At 35.0% G+C, this 15962-nt stretch overlaps 1 protein-coding gene across 2 annotated transcripts in view; it reads left to right on the top strand.

Annotated features, from left to right (window-relative positions):
* Window positions 1-355: 355 nt before the first annotated feature.
* Window positions 356-15962, top strand: part of TRPC4 (transient receptor potential cation channel subfamily C member 4) — a 362390-nt gene continuing 346783 nt past the window's right edge. Inside the window, exon 1 of one of the 2 annotated variants that reach the window (XM_070409233.1) lies at window positions 356-441. The gene's annotated coding sequence lies outside the window, so the exon portion shown is untranslated. The remainder of the gene's footprint in view (window positions 442-15962) is intronic. The other variant, XM_070409232.1, reaches the window with a different exon arrangement.

The raw sequence follows: 15962 nt of genomic DNA, 5'->3' as shown, positions 1-15962 counted from the left end.
TTTGCCAGTACGCTGGTACCCTCCACAGCCACGCAATGCCGTGCGTGGGACGCGCATCTTCAGGGACTATCTCTTCCAAGACGCGTCTGTTTGGACGCGAGGTCAGAACTGCCAGGCTCTGAAGGCGGGGTTCCGTCTGCTGTGCTCATCAGCTGTCATTCGTGGGAACACTAACTCTGTCCCTAGGGATTGGTGGGGGCGGGGATGGGCGAGTTCTGCTCACCTACTGTTTCAGGGCCACCCCTCCCCCACCTCCCAAGGCGTCGCTCTGGGAGCATTCTCTCTCCGCCCAGTTCTGTGCCAGCTGCGTGGGCTCCAGCTTCGTGCGTCTTCCTTTAGAATGCTTTGAAACTCCGCAGAGACTAAGGATTCCATTAGAATTTTCCTCGGCGCCCGCCCCTGGACTGATCCCCCTTCAGCCAGAAGATTGCAACTTAGCAGGTAAAGAGGGTGTGGACTCATACAGCTCCATTTGACCTGGGTTGCACTTCGTCTCCTTTCTGGGATCTCGGTTAAGTTTCTCAAGCTGCCTGGGAAGCCAGCTCTTTCTTGGGAGACTGACTGACATCTCTGGGGGATTAGGAGTTCAAAGGGCTCCTGCTGCATGGTTTCTCTTTAAAGCTCTACTGGATTTGTGAAGCTTTCTGTGGCTGACCCGTGCTGAGCAGGAGTTTGGGGATGCTTCTTAGCCTCTCCCCACACCCCGCTTTAAAGCAGGGGGGAGGGCTAAGAATGAACCCCCGGTGTGATTTATAAGGTAAACAGAGCAGCTGCAGCCAAGCCAAGATGCTGGGGAGGAAAGCTGTTTTGTTTGTTTGTTTGTTTGTTTGTTTGTTTTTACCCTTTTATGCATTGGGAGAAAATAAAGATCTTGGTGGCCACTGGGAGTATATAAGTGAGCCCTTCCTAGCCACTCTGGGTACCTAAACTGGGGGAATGAAGAAAGGATAGTGATCAATATCCTGTCGATCAATTACACTCTGCGTCATTTTTAGTCTCTATCAAGAAACAGAAACACTTTTATCCTTGTTGCTGGACCAAGGCTTGGGATTCCTAGTACGCTTGGCAACTGTAATTCCAATGACTCTGTTTACTACTTAGGCAAATCACTGAGCTTCACAGCACAACTTGTTCTAGCGGTGAACGCTCCTGCCTTTTGTTACTAGAGGATACTGAAAGAGAATAGAGAGTTTGAGAGTCCGAAAGGGAGCTCTTGTCTGTATCCACTATGTTGTATCCCTTTCACAGGGTTTCTTATGGGACCTTCCCAATTAAATTCCCCACCAAAAAAATGCAGCAGGTTGCTTATTGAGTAAGCACAAAGCCAAATGAGTGAGAGGAGGCAGAAGCAAGGTTTACTTGTTTTCTTAAAAAGAAAGTTAGAACATTCTTTTAAAATGGAAAAAAAATTCAGGTCTCCTCTTTTCTAACTCTCCTATCATATTAAAAATTACAAAATCTTTAATAGAAAGGTTAACTAGAATTTTTAAAAGTTTACCTTTGAATTAGACAGTGAGAAGTATGGGTGGGTGGATTTGTTAAAACATTGCAATCCTTATCATAGTGGCATGGTTGTATTTACTCTTACATTTGTAATATTTGTAACACCTACTTCTATTCACCTGGACAGTAGATCAGGAAATACTCCCCGTTCCCCTTAAATATTTAAGGCAAAAAGTCAAGATATAAAGATAACTAGTACTTCAGATATTAAGTCAAAATTTAATAAGACATTGTTAAAGAAACACTTAAAAACTATATGAATTAATGCAGTTAATGCAAATCAACACATCAGTAGACATTAAATGAACTTTATCAAAGTAATATATAAAAATGTCTTTGATTAATAAAGCTTAGCACAGACAGAAAGAAAGTTCTTACATTGTTTAAGAGTCTAGAGAGCTGGAGAGCCTTTCAATATAGCTCTGATCAGAGCTCAACTAGTCTGCTAAGCTTGTGGTTGTGAAGTTAAGACGTCACAGGTTTATGCCAAGAAAATGATGCACAATGAGAAATACTAACAGGTTGAAGAGATTGATCCATAAGAGGTGCTTAATATTCATTGAGTGAATAAATATATATGTTCAGATAGAGAGACAGGTAGTTAAAATAAGGCATAGTGAGAAGATGTGTGATTGCAAATTTAGAAAATTTCTTCCTCTTAAGTAAGAACTTGTATATGGGCATTCATCAAAACAGAGTATCTAAGCTCCACAGATTCAAGAAACTTGTCTCTTTAGTAAAACCTGTCAAATGATAACAATGTTTCTAAAAAATCTTTGCTATTGAAAAGTAAAATAACCTTCAATTTACTTGCTTAATGGTCATTCTCAAAGATTTGTGAAGGGTGGATATGTTTCCATTATTTATAACCTTCAAATTATTTCCATATTTATGTTGATCATTTTTCTGTTATAGTTATTATTGGAAGGTCAAGATAAAATGGACAGAGAAAACTATGAGAAAATTAAAGTTCTCTATTTCATGACCATTTTGGTTATTAAAATAGCAAGAGACCAAATAACTTTCTATATAAGATAACCTTAATCAATTCATACTTTACATAAATAGGAAACACCGGAAACTTTGCTTTTATTTTTTTCTCATTACTGGAAATTTGAGTATCTTGTTAAATATACATATTTTAAACTTTTAAATCCTGATATTAACATGATTAAATGTTTATCAAAATATAATAACAGCCCTTAGAATGTTTACTGATTAACCTTACAAAATTAAAAAAATAATGTTATAAATATATTGTTGAAAATATTGTCATATTTTAAAAATATTGTCATATGTTTAATGCTCAGATAAGTGATGGCAATACAGATTATCAACATTATATTTAGCAGCTGAAAACTGAAATTATCTACATTTTTTAATTGATGCATATCTTGAAACAAAAATAAAGATATGCACGTATTTGTTCAGTATTTAATAATGTAAATATCAGTGCTAAAGAGATGAAGGATTTTGTTAATGAAGACACATTAAAAAATGCTAAACAGTACTAGGACAGTAAAACTGGGGACTGAATATTTTCTCATAAAAATGTTATTATTTCATTTTAAAAAATAAGCTCAAGCTTGGTAAATAAAAATATAATAAACTCTTAAATTTTCTGTTCCCAAAATTATAATTGCTAAACATTATACAAGGTCAGTTGTAAGGTGCATCTTGACCAGTGATGGCGAACCTATGACACGCGTGTCAGAGGTGACATGCGAACTCATTTTTTTGGTTGATTTTTCTTTGTTAAATGGCATTTAAATATATAAAATAAATATCAAAATATAAGTCTTTGTTTTACTATGGTTGCAAATATCAAAAATGTTCTATATGTGACACGGCACCAGAGTTAAGTTAGGGTTTTTCAAAATGCTGACATGCTGAACTCAAAAGGTTCGCCATCACTGATCTTGACTTTCCACATTATGTTGTCTAGACTAAATTGAAATCAGTGTGACTCACCACTTTAATATCTATGGAAAGCCCACCATAAGCATTTTGGTTCTCACTAAAAGTGGAGACAGATCAAAACAAAAACCTTATCTTTTTTCCTAATTTATGCCCTGTCACCTCCCATACCAAGTAAATATTAAAACTGGTTAATTCAACCAAATTTTGTTTGGACATTTACTTCTATCTAGTTGTGATCTTTAAAAAAATGCTTTAGAACTTTTTTCTCTCCTCTAATCTGCATTTAGACCTCAATATTTGAAGAAATTTGAGAATATTTTGATTAGGTATATAATATCAATAATATATCTTTTTAATCAGCACAATTATAGACCTGGTCTCTGAGAACATTAGTACTACTAAATAACTCTATGATGAAAATGAGTTTAGGAAAATATGTCATTCATCTTTGAAAATGAAAATTGAAGACATGCATTGAAAATATCAATTTAAAACTGCATTGTTCTATGAACAGTTTGGTAAATGAAGTGGTCTATTTAAATTTTTTAAAAATCTAATGATCCTTCTGAAAGTTCAGTTTTACTTAAATAAGCTATGAAAGATAATAGTTTCAGTACTTGACCTGCTTTTTAAATTGAACTGTAGATGATATCCCACTAATATTAGTGTATGTTTTGTCTCCTTTTTTAAAAAAGTTTTCTTTGAAATACAGCATGATCTCACTCACATGTGGAATCTAATGAACAACATACAATGATGAAAAAAATAGATCCAGAGACATAGAAGCATCAAACAGACTGTCAAACCTCAGAGGGAAGGCAAGGGAGGGTGGGTGGGTGGGAAGAGATCAATCAATCAATGAACTTCTATTCATGTATGAATGACCCATGGACACAGACAGTAAGGTGTTTAAGGCCTGGGATCGGGGGCTGAGGCAGGCTGGGAGAGGTCAATAGGGGAAAGGGGGGGCATATGTAATACTTTCAACAATAAAGATTAAAAAAACAGATGTCTGAAAAAAAAACAGCAGTGTCATAGAATCATTAAGAGGTAACAGATGACACATGGACACAGTTTTACATTTAAAAATCAGAAATGCTAATTAAAACATTAATTTAAAAATATGCCTTGATGGCTTTATCTAGCACACTGCATTCTTTTTTTTTTTTGAGAAATGGCAAGTGCAATGAGATGAATCAGATATGCATTTATTATATTCTGCTTGTAGTTTGCTCTTATATTTTTATGTATGTTGAAAAATCAATATAAGTAATTGGCTTGAATAAGTAGAATTAAGAGTTAAAATTTATTTAAGGCAGGAAAACAGGAGCTAAAATGAAAAAGAAGAATAAAAGGAGGGAATCAATATTTGTAGGTACTTAATGTATGCTAGTCACTATGCTAGAAACTTAAAAGATTTTTTTCATGTTTACCTTCACATCTACCTTAAAACTAAAGTATTATTACCACCTTTTAGATAATCTAGAATATTAAATTTCTAAAAATTCACAAGGCAATTGGAGAGTCAGGATTTGAGCCTATATCTACTTCTGCCTAAAGACAATAAACGTTGTACTTAATTCTTATAGTTTCAAAGATAAAATTAGCAAATTTTTAACAAGATGATTAATTCCATTGGATTCTTACAGCTATTCATTTCTTTAATTTTTAAGTTAATGTAACATTGAGACATAAATCCACCATGAGACTACAATTTAGAACAATACTCTGTTAACTAAAGCTCCATAAATTTTGAAACACTGCAGAAGATATACTACTCAATCTCAAGAAGGTTGTTTTCAAAATTCTCTCCTTTCTTACTCTTGAATATAAAGGTAATATATGTGGAAAGGGAAACAAAGGTTTATTTTCACAGATAAAGTTCAAGGCTATCTATTTTTCTTTAAATAATCATAATTTCTAAATTAAAAGTTTTCATTCAAACTTTAGAACATCTGTAGGCTGTTAATAAAATATCTTTGTTTATTAAAAATAGCAGTCATGTCAAGACATGTTAGGTTAATACTGCATCTTATCAGTGTCATATAAATTTACTACTCATGTGGTTTTGTCTTAATTTTATCTGAATTTTAATTGCTTATTTATTTTTAGTGTATCTTGATATTTAATGAGAATAGCTCTCATTCATACATTTCTGAAGTCATCTATTACCTGACAGCATATTTTAAGAAATTTGCCATGTTTCTTTAAACCTATACCTGCACTTGAAACTGATGTGGTTATGCCCAAAGACCTATTGATATCAAAGTAGTATAACATTGTTGGATATATGTAATACCATTACAAAAAAGAGCACTGAAGTGATAGCCATTCAGTAAATATTTGTTGAATAGTGTTGAATGAATAATTGAATATATGGATTAATGATACTTGAGTAAGCTCTTCATTTTTGCATTTTTTGGCAAAGCACCTTTGGCATTTTTTCCTCTCAAAATGTTTTCCAAGCACTTAAGCCTAGCTCCAGGTGTCACAAGTAAAACAAGCAGAACCCTTATTACATGCTGACTTGCAGGTGGATAGAGGCCCATCTCCTGAACTAGGCAGCACACCCCTTTAAGAAACCCAGAGGATCCTAAAAAAAATGCAGGAGTTTTTACCTGAATTTGTACACATTTATTTCTATAATGAAGCCAGCTATAATAATAAAATTGCACTTTGGTGATGTATAGAGAACTATATTATTGCCTATATTTCAAAAATAGTTAACAGTTACTCAGAGGACATAACTTCCCGTCAATTAATTACTCCATAATGCTCATTTTCACAGGATTTATAGAACCAGTTATTAATGTGTTTTAGTTAAGTGGTGCTGTGCTGGAAATCTTAGTGAAGAGCTTTTCTTCCATTACCTGTGAGAAGTGTTAGTAGAGTTGAAAGAGGACAGATATAACTATTCTCAGGGATACCTACTGAAGTAAAGAAAGCCATAGACTTGTTGTTGTAATCCTCACCAGAGGATATTTTCTCCATTACTTTTCAGAGAAAGTGGAAAAGTGGAAGGGAAAGAGGGAGGGGCAGGGAAGGAAGAAAGAAGAGAGAGAGAGAGAGAGAGAGAGAGAGAGAGAGAGAGAGAGAAAGGACACATCCACTGGTTGCCTCCTACATGTACCTCCATTGGGGCTGGAAAGCGAACCAGCAACCCAGGTACATGGCCTTGACTGGGTCTCTTTGGTGCATGGGCCAATGCTCTGACCACTGACCACTGAGATACACAGGCCAGGGCAGCCATAGACTTCTTTGGAGTGATTATATTTGGCAAATTAAGTTGAAAATTCATGCCAAAGTCTTGGCAGGACATGGTACCCAATTGAAATTAAAACAAAACATTGGTTCTTGTTGGAAAAAAATTCACATGTATCTTCCTTGCCTCAAATTATTATTTCCTATAAGAGTAGGATTTAGGTTTTCCAACTATAAATCTATGTTAAATTTAAATAGCATTATTGATATCATTAATGATGCTGCTTTTGTATATATAGAATAAGATATTACTAAATTACCTTTCAGAGGCAATGCATTTAGGAGATACATTTTTTCCAAGGTCTTGATGGATTTATTGTGATGCATTCACATTTTGCCCAATCCCCCTTGTAACCAATCAAGCAGACCTAAGAGAAAAAGCCAGTTTTGTGGTAACTTGGATTCTACCCCCTACACCTTTTCCTTGGGATCTAAAAGATGTTGAATCAAGATATTGTTGGAAATATCCATTCTACAGTCATATAGGTATTCTCAGTATCCACTGTGTATGTTCTTTAGCCAGCTCTTCTGTCTAGAGCTAAGACTATTTTGAAGACTTAAAAATAGGCCATATTTTCATGATATTAAATATTGTGAACAAAAGGGGACTGAACTAGCTACATTGATCTTTGTAAAATCATTTTTTGGGACCTGTATCCCTAGGACTACCCATACTTTGCCAAAAATTTTGCTTTCTGAGAGTTATATGAAATAATTAGAATGCCTACTTCTAAGCCTCTGAGAACCTTTACAATTAAGAAGAAAGAAATATTTCTAAAGAAAACTCAAATTTTAGGGTGGTTGTTCTGTAGGATATTAAATAGCCTTATATCTAAAAAAAAAAAGTATGTCCCTCTGCATGTGCTATATAAGAAGAAAATGTTGGCAGGGAGAAAGACGTATTTGCTTATCTGGTTCATTTTAACATCACAGCTTAACATTTTGATTTGTAATGAGCAAGTGTAGAGAGCTGAACTACATATTTTCATTTAGCATGTTCTTGCAACATAATGAACCAACAAATGATTTGGCCCTTTCATGAATAAAAGAAGCTTTAATGAAAAAATATTTCATTATAATAGTAGTTATACTAAATAATTTTTCCAACCTGTAAAATATCAACAACTTTAACTTGGAGAATAAAAACTGTTTTGTGTTCTGTTATACTTAACAGTGAACTATTAAAATCTGAACTTAAAGCACACTTTTTAACATGCTTAAATACTTTCTTACCAGTTATCTCAAGGTTGTAATTGAAATATTGGATACAATTAAATATTGAAAATTCCCCCTTTCAGAATAATATTTAGTAATAATTTTGACAACAAAAATGCAAAGGATCTTTTTTATAATATAATATTTTAAAAATATCATAAATATTTACAATGTAAAACAGGGGCAAGAGACAAACTGAGAAGATCTAAACAAATTAAGTATTTGAAATGACCTATCATTGACTAATCTAGATATATTTGAAACATAACTTTGATTCGTTTCAGCTTATTTAATGAATGTTATATGAAAGATGATCTACATTATTATAATGTTATTATTGGTTTTATTAGTCAAAATAAGATCTATCTATAAAATATACGAGTATTATGTATGAAAATTAATGTGATTAAAGTGAATCTCTACCCATAAAATGAATTGGTATTCATTAGCTTTCAGAGTGTGTCAGGATCTGTCAGAAATTATTTTGATTATTTTAGCCATAACAAAATGAATATATACAAGTATAATAAAAAGAGTGACTGCTCAAAGGCTTTCATTTCCAATGCAACATTAAAAAATATCTATTGCTTGCACTCTATTAGTCCTCTACTTACATGTTGATATCTTCAATTGTCTAAATTGGTCCTGGGTTTAAGGCTCTCCCCTCATGGACTAGAGGGAGGCTATGACAGGAGTTGCCATATATAAATCCACATTCCCTGATGCCTTCATCAGAGCAGGGCTCTTACACATGTAGATGGCAATGATGATGATCATTTATCTTTTCTGAACATTGATAAAATTGTGCTATTCTGGTGAAATTTAATAGAAACCTCTACTAAATTATGACTTCTGATAAAATACAATTATGAGTTTTGATTCTTTAGGTTACAAACAGAAGTGGGTTTTTTCTAACATATTTAAGAAATTAAGCCAATAATGGCTTAAGGAAAGAATTATAAGGAAGGATATTTAGTCTATTGTGCTGAAGAAAAATTATCACTTGCACTCACTGCTTCATTAAAAGGAAAAAATCATTATAGGGTCATTGCTGGGGCCATTGTTGTGTTTTAAACTTAAATGAATGCTCACTATAATCATAAGAATAAGTACTAAAAATATTCACTACACATATAATATTATCAAATATCTTTTCTGAAACAGTATATTACTTATCATATATTACTGATTTATTAATCTTAGGTAACTATTTTTAAAAGTTTAACATTCTAATTTTAAATACTTTTTTCTAAAAATGTTAGCAATGCATTGAAAATGTTTGCCAATTATTTGAAATATAAATATAAGACTAACTAATCGAATAAAAGAGAAACATGCAAATTGGCTGCACCTCCACTATGCCCCAAGCCACGCCCACCAGCCAATCAGAGTGACTATATGCAAATTAACCCAACCAAGATGGCAGCTGTCAGCCATGGAGCTGGAGCAAGCAGGAGACTTGGTTGCCCTGGCGATGGAGGAAGCCAAGCTTCCCGCCTGCCCTGGAAGGCTGTGGCCTCCACTCAAGGCAACAAAGTTTCAATAATAGAAGATAAATAAATCCCAGATACCTGCTTCCAGCCAGCCTCGCTAGGAGCTTGGGTGGCTGGGGGCCGTGGCCAGCCTGCAAACAGCCATCAGCCCCTCACCCAGACTGGCCAGGCACCCCAGCAGGACCCCCCACCCTGAAGGGGCTGTGCCAGCCTGCAAACAACCATCAGCCCCTCACCCAGGCTGGCCAAGCACCCCAGTGGGGACCCCCACCCTGAAGGGGCTGTGTCCAGCCTGCATATAGCCATCAGCCACTCACCCAGGCTGGCCAGGCACCCCAGCGGGACCCCCACCCTGATCCAGGACACCCTTCAGGGCAAACCAGCGGGCCCACACCCATGTACCAGGCCTCTATCCTATATAATAAAAGGGTAATATTCAAATTGACCCTAACAGCAGAATGACTGGGAATGACTGGTCACTATGTCACACACTGACCACCAAGGGGCAGATGTTCAATGCAGGAGCTGCCCCCTGGTGGTCAGTGCGCTCCCACAGGGGGAGGTCTGCTCAGCCACAAGCCAGGCTGATGGCTGCCAGTACAGCGGTGGTGGTGGGAGCCTCTCCCGCCTCCTCAGCAGCGCTAAGGATGTCTGACTGCAGCTTAGGCCTGCTCCCCGCTGGCAAGTGGACATCCCCTGAGAGCTCCCGGGCTGCCTGAGGGATGTCTGACTTCCTGCATAGGCCCAATACACCGGGGAGCGGGCCTAAGCCAGCAGGTGGTTATCCCCCGAGGGGTCCCAGACTGCAAGAGGGCACAGGCCGGGCTGAGGGACCCCCCTGAGTGCACAAATTTTTGTGCACCGGGCCTCTAGTACAAAATATTTATCTAACTTTTGATGAGCTATTTTTACCTTTATTTCTTACACTAGAGTAGGCCGAATTAAATTTGAGGGATAGTATATTCATCTTTAGAAAAATAAAATTTTATACATGTCTACACATATGCATTCTTGGGGACAGTAGACTGAACTGAAAAAGTTAGGCAGAATGTTTTCTTTAAAGAAATTATACTCATATGGCACAGTGTATGTACATAATTAAACCCATAGAGAAATAAACATAGCAACTACAAAAGAGTTTTGGAATATTTAACCAAATTTTAAAAATATGTTTTTATTGATTTCAGAGGAAAAGGGAGAGGGAGAGAGAAACACCAGTAATGAGAGAGAATTATTGATTGTGTCATGAACAACCATGATTGGGGATCAGGCAATTGAACTGTGACCTCCTGATTCATAGGTTGATGCTCAATCAGTGAAAAACACCAGCCGGACAACCTAATTTTTTTATTAGCATATAAGTAACATTATTCTTGATAAACTACCAACTCTTTGACATTGGAAACTAACCAACCACTTTAAAGCTATGTTGTGTCAAATAATAAATTCTAAATAAAATAATATTAATGTGGCACAAATCAATTGCAATTAAATTTCAACTAATAGCTCTTTCTTATAGAATAGTAAACACACTATTAATGAACAAAAAATAGAGGCATTATAATGTGGTAGCAGTTTGACCTCTGTCATTGAGGTGAGATTTTTTTTCAGTCCTGTGGTTTTTCTGAGTAATCTTCGTTTTGCCCATTTGAAGTACATTATACAGGGATGGGAAAGTGCTATCACTCACTGCTGTTTGTGTTACACTTATAACTATTATTGCTAAACTTGCCTAAAGCTTGATAGAATTCATTTCCTTAAAGTTTCTCTGCAGATGTGCCTAACACTATATTATACTAAATCATAACTTAAGACATCATCCAAACCTGCCAATAAGAGAGAACTCCTTTCTAATTTTATCATCTGTATCATTGCAGCATGTGATCAATAGATCTGCTAGTTGTTTTATGTAATTCAAATCAGACTTATTTATCTTGATATGATCATTACTTGTCTTTTTAAATATATATATATATATATATATATATATATATATATATATATAGTAGTTTTTAATCAATGCAAAAAGGATATAGAAGTGGATGAGTGGTATATTATTTTCTCATCTCTGAGCCTCATAAAAACCTACCTTAAAGCCATACTTCCCTTCCAGTGGAACATCTTGTCTACCAACCTCAAGATTCATCTAAGTATTGTGTGTATTAATAGCTTGTTCCTTTTTTATTTCTCAGTAGTATTCCATAGTGTAGATTAACAGTTTCCATATCACCTGGGACAACAACATGGAAAAGCTGGAAGACATAATGATCCACAATCTCACTTAACCCCACCCAGAGCTTCCTTTCTATCAAGTACTTGGGCCTCCATAGCTGCACATCCAGTCTCCAACCCAGGAAGCCCATAGATTTTATCTAATTATGCTAATCCAGACCTTTGTAATAGGCTGTGAGCAAATCTCCTGGTATATCTGGGTAGAGATAACTAGGCTTCCCAAAAATTTGTGAGGTGCAATCTAGAGAATTTACCCAATTTACCACATACCCAAGTTAGTCCTTGAGGAAAGAATAGATGTTTGGAGTTTCACAATCCCATCCCAAACAGTCACCTCATTTCTACTCCAAATACTTTGTCCCTAATTCTTCCTGACTTGAGCACTCTTTTCTTTTCCACACATATAGATTTGCCAGAAAGACATCATGCCACTTTTCCCTTACTAGTACTAGTGACCAAGAGAACCTTTTCACAGATCTCCCTAATCCATTTGATTAGACAGTCTTGGATAATGACTTCACTAAAATTTCAATGATCTCACAGCTAGATCTGTTTTTCCCCAAATGATGAGATGGGGAAAGGGGTGTAACTGTCTAAATATTTTCCACTTTATTGAAAAATAATTGACAAAGAAAATTGTAAGATATTTAAGATGTACATTGTAATAATTCAATATATGCATTGTGAATAGATTACTACCATCTAGTTAATTAACATATCTACATATAGCATTTTTATGAGAACATTTATATTCTACTCTTTTAGCAAATTCCAATTATACAATACAATTTTATAAACTATATCCATCATTAGATCCTCAGACCTTACACATTTTATAGCTGAAAGTTTATACTTTTTTACCCACATCTTCCTATTTTCTCCACTCCCACTCAGCTCCTGGAAACCATTTTTATGCTCTCTATTTCTATGAGTTTGACTATTTTAGATTTCACATATAAGAGAGACCAAATAGTATTTCCTTCATCTTTATCTGTTGGGTTAATTTCACTTAAGCCCACATGGTCCAACTGTATTATCTCAAATGGCAGAATTTCCTTCTTTCTCATAGCTAATATTCTGGTGTGTGTGTGTGTGTGTGTGTGTGTGTGTGTACATGGATGCATGTCTGTATTATCTTAATTATCCATTGATTCATTAACAGATATAGGTAATTCCTATATCTGGGCTCTTGTGAAAAATGCCGCAATAACCATGGAAGTATAGATATATCTTTGAGATCCTCTTTCCATTTCCTTTAATCATGTTTATCCAGAAGTGGTTTCCTGGATCATATGATAGTTCTATTTTTAATATTTTTTAAAACATGCTTAAATATTTTTAAATATAGACTTCTGGTGTCTTTTTAGAATAATAGTCCCATTAAATATTTCTAATTTTTAATAATCATCTTTATATAAAGCATTGTCTTTTAGACAAAGGTCCATGATCTGAAACAGCTAAAAATATGTTTTTTCTATAGTAACAGATACCTGACAACAGCAGCAATGAAAAAGTAGAATTAAATAATTTATGTTTTTTTCTGTAATCATCCTCTATTTTGTTGATTTGATTTATATTCCCAGAATCTTCACTGATATAACCTGTTAACAAAGTTGTACAGTGCAACATTAAAACACAAGAAAATACATCTTATTTTCTGCTTGCAAAAATTCTGCTTAAGGTAAAATTTGTGTCTGAAAAATAATTATTGATGATCTAATAAAAAGGTCACATTTCAGACTCAAATGTAATGGTTTTTACAGTAAATTACTCTAGAAGTATGGAACATTATGGTTGATAGGATAATATTTGAGAAAAAATGATAGCATGATGATATACTTTCACGATGTCTGTCATTTGAATTGTATTAAGTTACTTTAGTCATGTGGGAGGCAATGATTAAAGCCTCAGATTTAGAAATTAACCCCTTATCAGATGTATCATTGGCAAATATGTCCTCTCATACAGGGGTTCCCTTTTCATTTTCATGCTGATTTCTTTTGCTCTGCAGAAACTTTTAGTTTCATGTAGTCCTGTTTATTTAGTTTTTCCTTTGTTTCTCTTGCCCTAGGCGATGTTATTAGTGAAAATTCTGCTATATGAGATGTTTGAGATTTTGTTGCCTATGTTTTCTTCTAGGACTTTTATGGTTTCAAAATTTTGGGTTTATTCTTATGTATGGTGTAAGTTTGTGGTCTAGTTTCATTTTTTTGCATGTACCTGTCCAAGTTTCCCGACAACATTTATTGAAGAGACTGGCTTTACTCCACTGTATGTTCATGCTGCCTTTGAATATTAATTGAAAGTAATGGCGTGGGTCAATTTCTGAGTTCTGTTCTGTTCCACTGATCTACATGCTTGTTCTTGAGCCAGTACCAGGCTGTTTTGATTATAATGGCTTTGTATATTTTATTTTTTTATATTTTATTGATTTTTTACAGAGAGGAAGGGAGAGGGATAGAGAGTTAGAAACATCAATGAGAGAGAAACATCAATTAGCTGCCTCTTGCACACCCCCTACTGGGGATGTGCCCACAACCAAGGTACATGCCCTTGACTGGAATCAAACCTGGGACCCTTGAGTCCGCAGGCCAATGACGCTCTATCCACTGAGCCAATCTGGTTAGGGCTGGCTTTGTATATTTTAATAATGGGTATTATGATTTCTCCTATTTTGTTCTTTTTTTCTCAAGATTGCTGTAGCTATTCAGGGTCTTTTCTTGGTTCATTTTGGTACATGTCTGTAGTATTTGTACTAGATCTATGAAATATGCCCTTAGTATTTTAACAAGGATTTCATTGAATCTATTGATTGCTTTGAGTACTATGCTCATTTTAATGATGTTAATTCTATCAGTCCATGAACATGGTATATTCTTTCACTTGTTCGTATCTTCACTTTTTTCAACATTCCTGTAGTTTTCTAAAGACAGGTTTTTACCTCCTTGGTTAAGTTTATTTCTAAGTATCTTAAATTTTTTTTGTTGCAATGGTAAATGGATTTTTTTTTTTAGTTTCTTTCTCTGAGTGTTTATTATTGGTGTATAAAAATGCCATCAATGTCTGGATGTTAATTTTGTATCCTGCTACATTGCCAAACTCATTTATTAAATCCAGTAATATTTTGGTGGAGTCGTTAGGGTTTTCTGTGTACAATATCATGTCATCTGTGAAAATGACACTTTTATTTCCTCCTTTCTAATTTGTATGCCATACATTTTTCTTCTTGTCTGATCACCGTGGCTAAGACTACCAGTACTATGGTGAATAAAAGTGGTGAAAACAGACACTCCGGTCTTATTCCTGTTCTCAAGGGAAATGCTTTTAAATTTTGCCAGTTGAGTCTCATGTTGGCTGCAGGTTTGTCATATGTGGTTTTGGTTATGTTGAGGTATGATCCCTCTATTTCCAATTTACTGAGAGTTTTTATTAAAAATGGATTTCTGTAATGTTTTTCTGTGTACATTCATATGATCAAGTCATTTTTGTCTTTTAATTTATGTGATTTATCACATTTATTGATTTTCAAATATTGTACTTGCATCCCTAGAATAAATATGACTTGGTAATGGTGTATGATCTTTTTAATATATTGTTGGATCCAATTTGCTAATATTTTGTTGAGGATTTCATCATCTATGTTCATCAGGGATATTGGCCTGTAATCCAAAATATATAAAGTACTCTTATGACTCAAAAATAGGAAGACAAACAATCCAATTAAAAAATGGGCAGAGGATTTGAATAGATACTTTTTCCAAAGAGGAGATACAAATGACCATGAAACAAATGAAAAAATGCTCAACATCACTAATCATCAGTGAGATGCAAATTAAAATGACAATGAGTTATCTTCTTCACCTGCCAAAATGGCTACCATTAACAAATCAACAAACAACATATGTGGCAAAAATATGGAGAAAAAATAACCATAGCATACTGCCGGTCGAAATGCAGACTTGTGCAGCCACTATGAAGCACAGAGTGGAGCTTCCTAAAACAATTTAAACATGGAACTACCATTTGATCCAATGATCCCTTTCTAAGAATATATTCTAAGAATTCCAAAGCACCAAAAAGAAGATACATGTATACCCCTATGTTCATAGCAACATTATTTACAACTAGAGGCCCAATATACAAAATTTGTGCAAGAGTGGGCCTTCACAGCTGTGGTGGCTGCCTCGATCCCTCCTGTACAGCTGCGGGTGGCTGCAGCCCCGGCTTAGTCCTGAAGGATGTCTGGAAGGACATCTGATCTAATTAGCATATACGCTTTTATTATTCTAGATAGCTAAATTCTGGCAACAGCCCAAGTACCCATAAGTAGGTGAGTAG

This window comes from Myotis yumanensis, unplaced genomic scaffold (genome assembly GCF_028538775.1).
Source record: "Myotis yumanensis isolate MYYU_CA2020_CCGP unplaced genomic scaffold, mMyoYum1.0.hap1 SCAF_3, whole genome shotgun sequence".
Taxonomy (NCBI): domain Eukaryota; kingdom Metazoa; phylum Chordata; class Mammalia; order Chiroptera; family Vespertilionidae; genus Myotis; species Myotis yumanensis.
Note: the sequence above shows the minus strand (reverse complement) of the source record. Positions and strands in the feature narration are given on the sequence as shown.